At 39.7% G+C, this 12,200-nt stretch overlaps 1 long non-coding RNA gene across 1 annotated transcript; it reads left to right on the top strand.

Annotated features, from left to right (window-relative positions):
* Window positions 1–258: 258 nt before the first annotated feature.
* On the top strand, window positions 259–2,291 carry LOC144327250 (uncharacterized). Its single transcript, XR_013392207.1, has 2 exons — window positions 259–521; window positions 2,122–2,291. It is a non-coding gene; the product is annotated as an uncharacterized LOC144327250 (long non-coding RNA).
* Window positions 2,292–12,200: the final 9,909 nt, after the last annotated feature.

Below are 12,200 nucleotides of genomic sequence, written 5' to 3'. Positions count from 1 at the left end.
AGCTGGGAAATAATGGGTGACGACAAACAGGAGCAAGGTAGTGGTGAACAGAGACAGGAGTTAGATGTGTTAGAAACAGTGCATCAGCCAAGTGACACGCTGTCTCTGGAGAATTTGCCAGAGCCACCTCTTTTCCCCAGGACAAGACGTGTGCTGTGTGTCTCAGAGCAGAAAGCCCCAAAGAGAACTGTCCTTAGCAGGCAGCAGGAGGGATCTGATTGCTAGTAAGTATTTGCTGGGGATTGGAGCGGCAATGTCGGCTCAAGCGAGAGGGTATATTTTCCATGTCTTCCTGTGTACCTGTGGATTAAAATTAAAGAACTGAAAAGCTCTCTCTGCCTCTCTGATTTCACTAGGCAGATAGCCAGTGAACTGTTGACGGCACGCCTGACAATTACCAAAGTCCGTCTCTGCCCCTACCAAGTCATGGCACATAATACCCAAGGTCATGTTGGCACTTGAGGCAGAAAACCCCACAAGCACCTCTCCTCCTTCCAGGCAGTTATCTAACAAGAAATCAAGTAAGTAAAAATTTGCTGCCCTATCATGACACCCAAAATTTGCCACCTGAGGCAAATGTCTCACTCTGCCTGCTGGTCTCTAGTCATGCCTATATGGGTCTCCAGGCAATAGTGGATAATTGTGCTTATAATGATGATGTGAATATGAAAGCTTATACCCAGAACAAATTTAGTTGGTCTCTAGGGTGCTACTGGACAATTTTGTATTTTTTTTTCATTTATTTTGACTGCATCAGACCAACATGGGTACCTACCTGAATCTTTATCTGCTTTTTGCTACATATCAATAGGATGCCAAAAGTATACAAGCAGGCTTTGATAATTCCCAGTTGGCAACCCCAATGTTTCAGTGGAAAGTTCCTTTGTGGGACTGGGAAGGAAGCAGAGGAAATATTTGTGGCATAATATTTGCTGTGATGGACAATTTAGTAGTAGTATACTGTATATTATAATCAGGATCATTCAGTCTCCACACAAAGTACTAAATTTATTCCCATGGAAACTGGTGTTTGGGTATGAATAAATAGACTGCCTCTTGACAGTTTCCTTTCCTTTCTTTTTTTGTTAGGATGTTTTGTGGCTGCCATTGAGGAAACCAAACACACGCGCACACACAGAGAGAGGGAGGGAGCTCTTTACCTCAAAGCAGCTGCTAACACTTTTCCTAGTCATAAGTTTGCAATTAATAGAACATCGAGTATTTGCCATTTTGCCAAGTTAAATCTGTTTAAATAAGAGAGTGATCAAAACATTAGATGGAATTATGTAGTGTGTGTATGTGTGTTAAGCATAAGATGTTTTCTCTTACCAGCATAATATATTTATTTTTAAATGATTCTTATCCTAGGATTATGAGTGTCTTTTTGCAAGGGGGAAAATATTTTTGGCATGTGAGGAAGGGAGAAGGGCAAGGAAACAGATTTAGACTACAATCCTATGCATGACAACCGAGAAGCAAGTCTCATTTTGTTCTTTCCTCTGCAAAATACACGGATGGGGAATCTGTGGCCTTCCAGAAGTTGCTTGACTGCATATCCAGTCATCCCTGACTACTGACCATATTGCCTGGGGCAGATGGGTAATGAAGTCCAGCCAGACCTGGAGGGCTACTGATTCCTTCCCATTGCCCTAAGGAGCCCTTCTGGTTTTAAAATCTGGCTGAACCCATGAAGCATGTATTGTTTTCCTTTTATTTCATTTTAAAAGCAAACATACTGAGAGAGAAAAAACTGATTTGGGGATATTATTAGTTTAATTGTTTTTATTTTTACTATGAATTTTGTGGTTATTATATTGTCATTTTATGTTGCGAACCACCCTGAGATCTGAAGATGAAGTGTGGCTAACTACTACTACTGAAAATGTAACATGCCATGTAAAATTTACAAACTGGCAAACTTTATGGTATTGCTTGCACAACTCTTCAAAGTCTCCTATTCCCATTTGGATTGAGGGCCTGATCCTGAAGGGTACAGAGCAATAGCTGCACCTGCTGTATTAGTTAGATATGGCAAGCATCCAGCATTTTCAGCTTCTGTTCCTTTATCGGCTACTAGCAGGTCACAGAAGGGTTTTTCTTCCTTCCTTTTTTGAACTGCAGTTAGTGGAATGGTTTCTCCTGAAGAAAAGTGAAAAACTGCAGTTCTCTTTCTGAAGAAAAGGAAGAGAGGAGCATTCATCTCACCAGACTCTCCCTAATCAGCTATCCTCAACATATGCAATGAAGTGTGGTGTAGTCATCTATTAATAAATAAAATAAAAATAATGTTTTCTCGGTGGCCTACCTGTCATTCAAGTCTGTTCAGTCGCAGAGCCGTATCCTTTAGATCCTAACTTGCTTCATGTTCTGAAGGACAGACAACTGGTTTTGCATTTGGAATATTAGACGACACTGCAATGCATCCATTTTGCTCTGGGCTGACTCACCAAACTTTCAGCTTTCTCCGTGAGGAAAGAATACATTCCCTGTTTTTTACTGCTCCGTCATGAACTTGTATGTTGCTGGATTCTCTAAAAGAAAGTTGGTGCCATTTGGCAGTCTCAGTTGACATTCATTACTTACTAATTTGAGGTGGGGTGAACATTTCTCATCATCAAGCCATAAAAGGAATTAAATACTGATTACTATTTAATCTTTTCTCAAGGGCTGTTTGTTGGCTTTAGATCAAACCAAAACACAATAGGAGCCATGCTTGTGACCTCTGTACAAAAATGTGTTGTTGTTTTTCAAAGGTCAGTAAAATACAAAGAGAGTAACTCATTGAAGCAGCTTTCCTTTAGCAACAAATCACACTGCACTCAAAATATTGAGTGTGCGACAAATGTATTTATTTATTGTATCATTTTGTGAGGTGCTGATATGACCTTAAACTTGAGAGACCTTTTTCTTACAGTTACAGATGGGTAGCCGTGTTGGTCTGCCATAGTCAAAACAAAAAAAATTCCTTCCAGTAGCACCTTAAAGACCAACTAAGTTAGTTCTTGGTATGAGCTTTCGTGTGCATGCACACTTCTTCAGATATCTGAAGAAGTGTGCATGCACACGAAAGCTCATACCAAGAACTAACTTAGTTGGTCTTTAAGGTGCTACTGGAAGGAATTTTTTTTGCTTTTTCTTACAGTGGGAAATGTATTCATTCTAACAGTTTTCCTTCATGTGGTGTTGGGGAGGGGCACTGAAATGTCACCTTAAGTTAAGCTTGCTATCTTTTTTCTTCTTCTGTCAGGACTACTGTGCTTTTCAGAGCTGTGTGACTTGCTGAAATTTCTACCCCATTACTGCATCTGCATGCCAGGATAAGATTCAGCTGTTGAATTTCCACTTGCCATGTAGCTATTAAAGTCACACAAACCTTATTCTCCCTACCCCTTGCATTTAAAAGCTGACAAACCCTTAATTTAATGATCTTTAATATACATTAACTTTTGAATTTTCCAGCTTTCCTGCTCTGGTTATTTTGGCTTCAATCCTGCACTCAATTATCTGCACTCATTTACCTGAACAAGACTAACAAATGTTCAGATATGCTCTATGATATATACAAAGTTGGAAGGGCTGCAAGCATATGGACTAGACTTCTGGACTGGCTAGAGATGCACCTGTCCTGAAAGTGGCATATTCAACATGGGAAGTAAACTTTGCCCTTCAAATCATAAACACATTTCAAAAAGAAGCATTAGTTCAATAGTTCAATACTCCTCTCTTAGGCAGATGTACACAGAAATATCGTCCTAGCAAATTCATTTTATTTCCAACAATCAGGCTGAGTGTCACTGCCTACCTAGCCAAAAGGTACCACCCACACAGTGTGAAAAACTTTAGGGGGGAAACAGACCAATGAGGACTGAGCATGCTTGGAGGGTACGAAATGCTGACTGACAGGGCTGAGGTGAGAAAACTAAGTGGGAAGAGAAACTACTGCACTCCACGCTGCAATGTTTTGTTGCTGGCCCTGCTTGTCGCAGAATTAACTTTGAAGGAATGGATGTGGAAATGATGGTTGCTAAATGTTGCTGCTGGATGCTCCGCTACAAAGTTGGTGCCATAGTCGCTGCTGAAGCTGCTTGTTCTTATTCACAGATGAGAAAGATAAATAAAATGCAAAAGGTGTGACTGTGACAGGTCAAAGTCTTTTAAGTATCCTTGAGCCACATGCTGAGGTTTGTCCCTGTGAAATGAATTATGACTGCAAGCAGTGGGACATTGAAACTATAAATAAGTGAAATTGATATGCATTTTTAGTTCCCAAATAGGAGCTCTCGGGTGGATAGGAGGTAGACCATACAAGAATGAAGTCAGTCCATCTCTCCATGGACACATGTCTGCCCCAAGGGAAAGGTCTGGCATATTCTGGGGTGTCAAAGATGAGAGAGATGCCAAAACACTATCAATGATCAGAAGGGGAAAGTGTACTCCTGTCAATTGGCTGAAGATGAAAACATGGTGTTGATTTGCTGTAACAACTCTTATTACAGTTTACTGAAGCTGTGGGCTAGTGCCCTTCACACATTCAGAATAACCACTTTATGAATGTAGTGCCAAGTGGTGACTTATGTGAATGAACCAGGACAAATAAAGGGCCACAAACAGAAATTTCATACCCACTCCCCTTCCATCAAACACAACAATGTTCTACAGATTCAGTTCACAAAGGCATCGGAGGGTCCTCAGGCATGGGCATGATCAAATGATAAGAAATTGTGGGCCTTGTGCACCAGCTCTGTATGTTCACACAGACCAAGGACTCAGTGTATAGCTGCAAATAAAACGTTTTAAGTGTGTTTTAAGTCCAATATACAATGTGACACTAGATGGCGATGGCAAGCCTTATGGAAAATTCAATGTTTGTTTTTTTTAAAAAAAAACACTTAAAAAAAGCATTTTCAGAATGGTTTTTTACATGTGTGTAGATTCCATCCAAGTCAATGCATGGATGTAGTACTGTGCTGAAAACTTCTCCCTGCTCTACACTGATTGGAAGTGCCTAAGTAAAAGTTTATTGGCAGAAAAGCCTTGCAGAACTCGCAATACATGAAATGCAATTCAGATGTCCTGGGTGTGTGACAAAAACAGTAGCAAGAATAGCACAACATAGTCCACTCATATTGTGTCTTCACCACCGATTCTGAAACTGCAGTCACCATGCATAAAAGCCATGTGGGAGGAGGAAGCGAAGGAACTTCTATTTTCTGTCCAAAAGCTTAATGTTTTACAATTTCCTGTTTTCCTTGCTCGAGAACTAAACAAAACTGCTTGCTGTTTTGTCCTGAAATAAAAGGGATCTGCTTGGCTAGAAATACCATGATTCATAAGCCTCTTGCACCTGTCACACTCCCTGTTTTGCACCCAGTGGGAATACATTCTTTTCCTAAGCTGGCTTCTTCCTCTATAACCAGAGCGGAAGATAAAGTTACATGTGTCAATTAAGTCTTCAGTACTGCTTTGATCTTTGCTGGTTATTTTTATTACAACGATCTTTTCAAAATGTTTTAGCTGTGTGATGTAGCCTTAAATCGAAGCAACTTAGTGGGTGGGTGGGTGGGTGAATGAAGAGTTTTTCTTTTCTTAAATCCATAAGGAATTGAGAAACAAAACACCATTAAAATGAAAGATGGACTAAAATCTATGCATAATGTGGAAGTCAGGTGTGTTTTGTGCCAAACCAGGCAACTTAAATTACCTTAAAATAAAAATATAGGATTGATTTGTTTGATTTATTTACATATGAAGAATTTATTCAGTTGAAAATTAATGTGCTAAAATACTTTCTTTCCATTTTTATGGAGCACAATTCCAAATGCTAAGGCAATCTAAGTCCCCTTGATTCCAATACAAGAGATTTATGCATGTGCGCTTAACTCTGCCATAGAAATCAATGGGGGATAAAAGTAATTAACTTTTGCTGGATTGTGGCCATTGAAATATTTTTTTTGAAAATTTAGTTGGTATATTTGCTCCGAGTTCTGGTATTTGTGTAAAAAGATAGCCATGCTTGAAAATCGCTAGTGTTGATTTCAATAAGAATCTATGGTCCTTTCAGCTACCGATTATGCCATCTGTCAAAAAGGCTGTTGTGTTCTGAATTTCCACACAGCAAGGAAATATTTTAAAAATTAACAATACTTTTTGGGAAAAAATGAGTAGCTGTTTAATACACGTATATTTTATTCTAAAGTTATATCACATTAAATCTGCAATCCTGTATCTAGCACAAAATCCAATTGAATAATGGGACATACATCTGCCTAGATTGGTCTGCTAATCTATCACCCTCTAGCCAATATTTTGGTATTTGTGTGCAATACATTAAAATAAACAGATTTTGTTAATGAACTTCTTTCATTATGTGAACGTTTAATGTTGTAGTTTTGAGATTTCAATGTACGGATATCAATCTCAAAGCAGTGGGAGGTGTTCATTAGTTTCACTATCATGCAGAACATGTATGGAAGTACAACCCCCATCACTCCTGACCATCAGCCAGGCTGGCTGGGGCAATGAAAGTTGGGGTCCCATAATATCTGGAGAGTTCCCCACTCCTGCTGTAAAACCCTATGCACAAATTTGGTTGTGTACGTAGAAGTTTTCTGGAGCTGAAGTGAATCGAAACTCTTCATTTTGGAGGTCTACAGCCCTTTGGATTAAGACATCTCTGTCTCTTTCTTGAGTATGTAATGTGATGTAGTTCTCACTGGTAATGAAGTTACAAAATATTGATGCTAAAACCTCAGTTGATTAGGGCACTAAACCCATTAATCATGGGTTTCCCTTTGCAAGCTTATTTGGAACATATCACTTCATGGTGACTGATCTATGCCCCATATCTTCATTGAGGCAATCACTCCAATGCAATATTTTCTTACTGTTATAACAAGCAGTGATATCTGCTGGTGCAGCTAACAATAGTTGCTCCATTTTGGATTTGTTAGTGAACACCCCCACCCCCATGCTAATTAATGACTATTCTATCATCTATCTATCTATCTATCTATATCTATCTATCATCTTTTTTTATATATAAATTTTTTATTAAAGTTTCAGAAGTTTTTTATAACAACAAAACAAAACAATACAATAGAACAGACAAACGGAAAATAAAAAACAAGTATAATTTCAACCCTTATTTTCTTATAACTTACTTCCCCGACTTCCTCATACCTCCCCTTTCTGTATTCCAATTTCTAATTTATTATTCAGCAAATCCTTCCCTTGTTTTTCACTTAATTTTGACCTTTCTTTTCTTTTTAACTTATCCATTACTGCTGATAACCACATATTTTCTGACCCAATGTCATTCTAACATTCATTAATTTTACAATATTTCTTTAGATAGTCCTTGAATTTCTTCCAGTCTTCTTCCGCTGTTTCTCTTCCCTGGTTTCGGATTCTGCCAGTCATCTCTGCCAGTCCCATGTAGTCTATCACCTTCATCTGCCATTCTTCCAAGGTGGGTAGATCTTGTGTCTTCCAATACTTTGCGATAAGTATTCTTGCTGCTGTTGTAGCGTACATAAAGAATGTTCTATCCTTCTTTGGCACCACTTGGCCGACAATACGTCTATCATCTATTGTGGCTGGAGCAACCCAGCCAGATGGGTGGGGTAGAAATAATAAAACAACAACAACAATCGTCATCATCTCCATAGCATTGACAGAAGTTGGCAACTGCCAAACAGCTCCCTGCATATCAGGGCTTCTTTGGCCTCACCTGATGAAATGTATGGATAATTTCACACTCCTTCCCCCCCCTGCCATGGTTCCTGTTATGTCAGCACTAGGATGACACCATAGTTTTTACAGTGTATAATGGAGGGGAAGAGAAAAGACGGACATTTCTGATGGCATGACTATTCCCTCACTGTTCCCTTCTTTCTCACACTAGCAGCAATTACAAATGTGAGCTCTTTCGGCCTAGAGACGGGCCATCTGCTAAGTCTAGTTTGGAGGCAATCCGTTGTGAGTCAGAACCACCCATATGATGGCAGTCAGGAGGAATCCTGACAATTAAAAATACTGAGAAGCACAGAGTAGGTGGGATGAGAGTTACAGAAAAAGGCATAAAAACCAGGGGATCTGTGTCTTTGTCCTGTGGTACATTTCGGAACATGTCCCATGTAAGAGAATTTCTGCTTCGCATCAGGAGACACCTTCCCTTCCATGATGCTATTTAAAATTAGCACGAGATAAGATTGGTGGGGCTATGTTAAACCTGTCATATTTGTAAAGGCTGGTTAAATACTGTGGTGTGTTCTCTTTCTGACAAATGCCTAGATCAGCCTTTGCCAACCTGGTGCCCTTCTGATGTTTTAGGACCTCAACTCCCATCAGCATCAGCCAACAAGACTTGTCAAGGCTTTGCTAGATAGATACAGGTCTAGGGATACACAATCAGGGTTTGTGAAGAAGCTTTGAAGAATGTTTAATTGTTGTTTGGATAACATTGTCAAGTGACATTGTTGGATTGCATTAGCATTCTCCACCACGCAGCCGAAGAGGGAAGAAGTGATGTAACGCGATACGCCTGCCAAAAATCTAACACGCTTCTTTAAAAGTCAGAAGGCATTAATGCACTTACTGAATAATTGACCCACGGAATTTATGTCAAACAGCACTAAATTATTCACTGGCCCCAAACGTGCAGGCAGTGCCCTTAAAATGTACGGGGAAATGTCAAAGAAGCACTTGCAATTATGTACAAATGACTTTATTTATTCAGCCTGCCTGGAATTTGTCTGCTGGGGAACAAAAGTGGGCTTGGGATAGTTAAATAAAAGTCCTAGCTGTATTCCAATCTCCTGTCCCAAACATACGTAGGAAGTGAGAAAGCCAGTTTGGATGTCATGAAACCTAATTTTACATGTTTACTTTGTCCAGGTTCTCCTCCCCCAGTGTTTAATGGACTCGTGCTTAAATATTTGGCTTTCTTTTTCATGTTAATTCCATATCAGCATCAAGTGGCTCAAGATTGGGGTATGGCATCCCATAATGCACTGCCAAAGTTGTTAAGGGCCCTGATATTCTATACCCCGAGGCCTCCAAGCATCTCTCTCTACGTGTGCATTATAAGATAACAACCTTGCAGGATCAATTTTGGTGTGGAAAATAGGTTTCCTGAAGAGCGGGGCACCCCAGTAGCAGGAGTCCAGACCTCCCAATTACTGCGTCTGGCTCCTTTCTCCTTGAAGGGCAGCACGCTGAACAGCCACACCATGTGTGTATTTTTAGATGGTTTAAAAAGGATGAGGACAGGTTTGAGATAGCTTACCTTAATTAGTCCCATTCCTTCCCCCCTTCATGTATTTCTATCCCCTAATTATACTGCATGCAACCCCAGGAGAATAAGCCAGAGCCCAGAGATTAATACAAAGCCACAGGAGGAAGGCAAAGACCCTTTGCGAGCTTAGACACATTGGCAAACCTACTCCGATAGGCTTTGGATGCTAATATTTTGATACATTCATCAATTCCTCAGCATCTGTGGCAAGCAATATTTACACTTTTCAGGCTCTACCAGGAGCAAGTGCTCCTATTACTCCTATTAGTCCACTCAATTTTCCACCTGAAGTACCACATTAGTTTAGCTGTGGGTTTGACATCTATTTTTCAGGGGGTTCTGCCTTTTAATCACGAGTTTTATTTAATTGTATGTTCTCCTTCTCTCAAAGAATATGCTAGGCAATCTGTTATGCATTGTCAATCAGGTCCGATTCACTTGGCTGCCCTCCTCGTGTTTATTATCTCGGGCCTGATAAGAAAGCATTTCTGAGTGTGCATCTGGGTGTGTTGAAGTGTAATTGTTTATCTGTTCCACGGCAACTTTATTTAGACTGGAACACGCTGTGATGCCCTCACAAGTACAGGAATGTTGTACAGATTGTATGCAAGCACATGCTTTCAGGGAAATGATTAGCATTTTTCACAAGGGTGTGCTATTCAGAGCTCTCCGTCTTGCCACTGTTGCAATAGACAGAGACAGTGGGTTTTTTTTACACACAGCAGCTGAAAACATCTTTAAATCTCTTCCGCACACTTCGTATGCCTGAATGTGATCAGTTTGGGATAGAAAGTTTCATTTTATTTTTTTTGTAGAAATGCTTTATTGAAATTTTTATATTACATATATAACATATACTGTACATCATCTTACATATACAAAAATCTCAACCATATAAACAAAAACCTTATACCATTAAGATATTTACAGAAATTAAATTAAAGTTGTATTTTGATATCTCTTATATTCTTGTCTATTTGTTAACATAAATTAAACAGAAAGAATAAAGTTATACTTCCTGTCATTTCCCAATGCTTCTTCTCTTTCTAATAGTGAATGTACATATCATTATTAGCTTGCTCTTTGTATTTTTATTAATACATTCTTACAACAATTTGTGCCTTTTCTCGTTTTTCTCATATATATCTTTAAACAAGGGTCCACCAAATGCTGCCATAGACATTATACTGCTGTTGTGGTTTTGTAGATATCTCCTATACTTATCCCACTTCTGAACAAATATTTGCCTTGAATTGCCCCTCAGTCTGTTAGTCAATTGTGCCATTTCTATATATTCCTGAAGCTTGCTTTGCCAGTCCAATATAGTTGGAACATTTCCCCCTTTCCAATTCATTGCCACCAATGTTTGGGCTGCAGTCGTGGCATATAAAAAAAAAAATTCTCTAAGGTTTTTGGGTATGTCATTGCCTAAAATGCTTAACAGAACTGAATGTGATCAGTCTGGGATAGAAAGTTTCCTATGTGGTATAGCTGCCATAAGGACAACCTTCCAGATTTTGTGGGACAGCAACCTGCCCTGACACATGGCATAAGTTTTTGAATCCGTGTATTGTATACACCTACATATCCATTGCCAAAATCAAAACAAACGCTCAAAAACCTCTAAAATGTGAGGAAAACCTGCTTCCAGATCCATGCGGTTTTCTTCCACTCCCTCAAAGAAAATCAAGTTCACTTTTCGTTATCAAAATCACCTTTCCCCCTCTAAATTCAAAGAATAAAGTATTCCTACCAACAGACAAAAAAGAAAAAAAAGATTGTTTCATTTGAGTCAGGGCACATCAGAGCACAGCAGAACATATTTGCAGTGCATACCTTTGTCCTAAAAATGTGAAGCAATAATCTCTGTATCACACCAGTCTAATCATAACCAGCCTCTGTTATGTTGCCTGAGATTAGAGAGAGTATCTTTCCAGGTTTGGGGAAGGATCAGAAGTCATAACCAGACAGGCACAGAGCCCAAACTTTTCATTTTAGAAATTCACTGACAAACTCACAGGAAAGCTTGAGCTGAGATTCCTGCCTTGCAGGGCGCTGGACTAGAGGTTGCTTGGGGTCCCTTCTAAGTCTAAGATTTTATGATTGTAAGTAAGCTAGAAATAATAGTGACAGCATTTTTCTCTGTATTTGAGGTATTCTCTGAGTTTAAGCTCGGGAACAGCTTGTTGGAAGCAAATCCGCACACCTTTCCTGGAAATACTCTGGAAAATAGTCTGGAATTGCATGAGGCTCAGATCCACCTGCTCTGCCCCCACCCAGTAGCTGCTGCAGCTTTTAACGAGTGAATGTCGGGAAATGGTTAATACAGGTTGTTGCAACACACACACAAGCCACCCACTATTTCTCCTCCAAATAAATGAATGAATGAATGAATGAATGCAAAGCATAACAAAACAAGGCCCCTCAAAGTAGGAAATGCTCCCTTTTGCTACCTATGGGGAATCTCAGCCTTCAAGGAAACACATCTGAGCATGCTATAGTTTAAAGCTACGTGGATCTATTCTTGATGCAGTCCTAATTTCTCTCGTATCTGCTATAGTGGCTGTGCTGGATAGGCCTCATTAACATCAGATGGAGTAGGAGCCTTCCTAACAGGGCTACAATTCAGGTAGCCCATTTAATCCCATGCCTTTTTCTGCTTTGAGGCGCATAGGAGAGACCTCTTTTACATACCTCTGCTTCAAGATTGGGATTGGCTGAGTGGTGCAGAGAGCTGATTGGCAAGAGAAGAGGAGATTAACAGAAATACCTCTGTAGCTTTGAGTAAATATGAAATGTATGTGGGACAGGAAAGACTGTCACTTTGAGAGTTTAGGGAGAATTTGACATTTTCTGTGGGACAGTTGTGCCCCATTAGCCCCAGTGAACCAGTCTTCACTATCTG

Source organism: Podarcis muralis, chromosome 3 (assembly GCF_964188315.1).
Source record: "Podarcis muralis chromosome 3, rPodMur119.hap1.1, whole genome shotgun sequence".
Lineage (NCBI taxonomy): Eukaryota > Metazoa > Chordata > Lepidosauria > Squamata > Lacertidae > Podarcis > Podarcis muralis.
The sequence above is the reverse complement of the archived record's forward strand: the minus strand, read 5'-3'. Positions and strand labels throughout refer to the sequence as shown.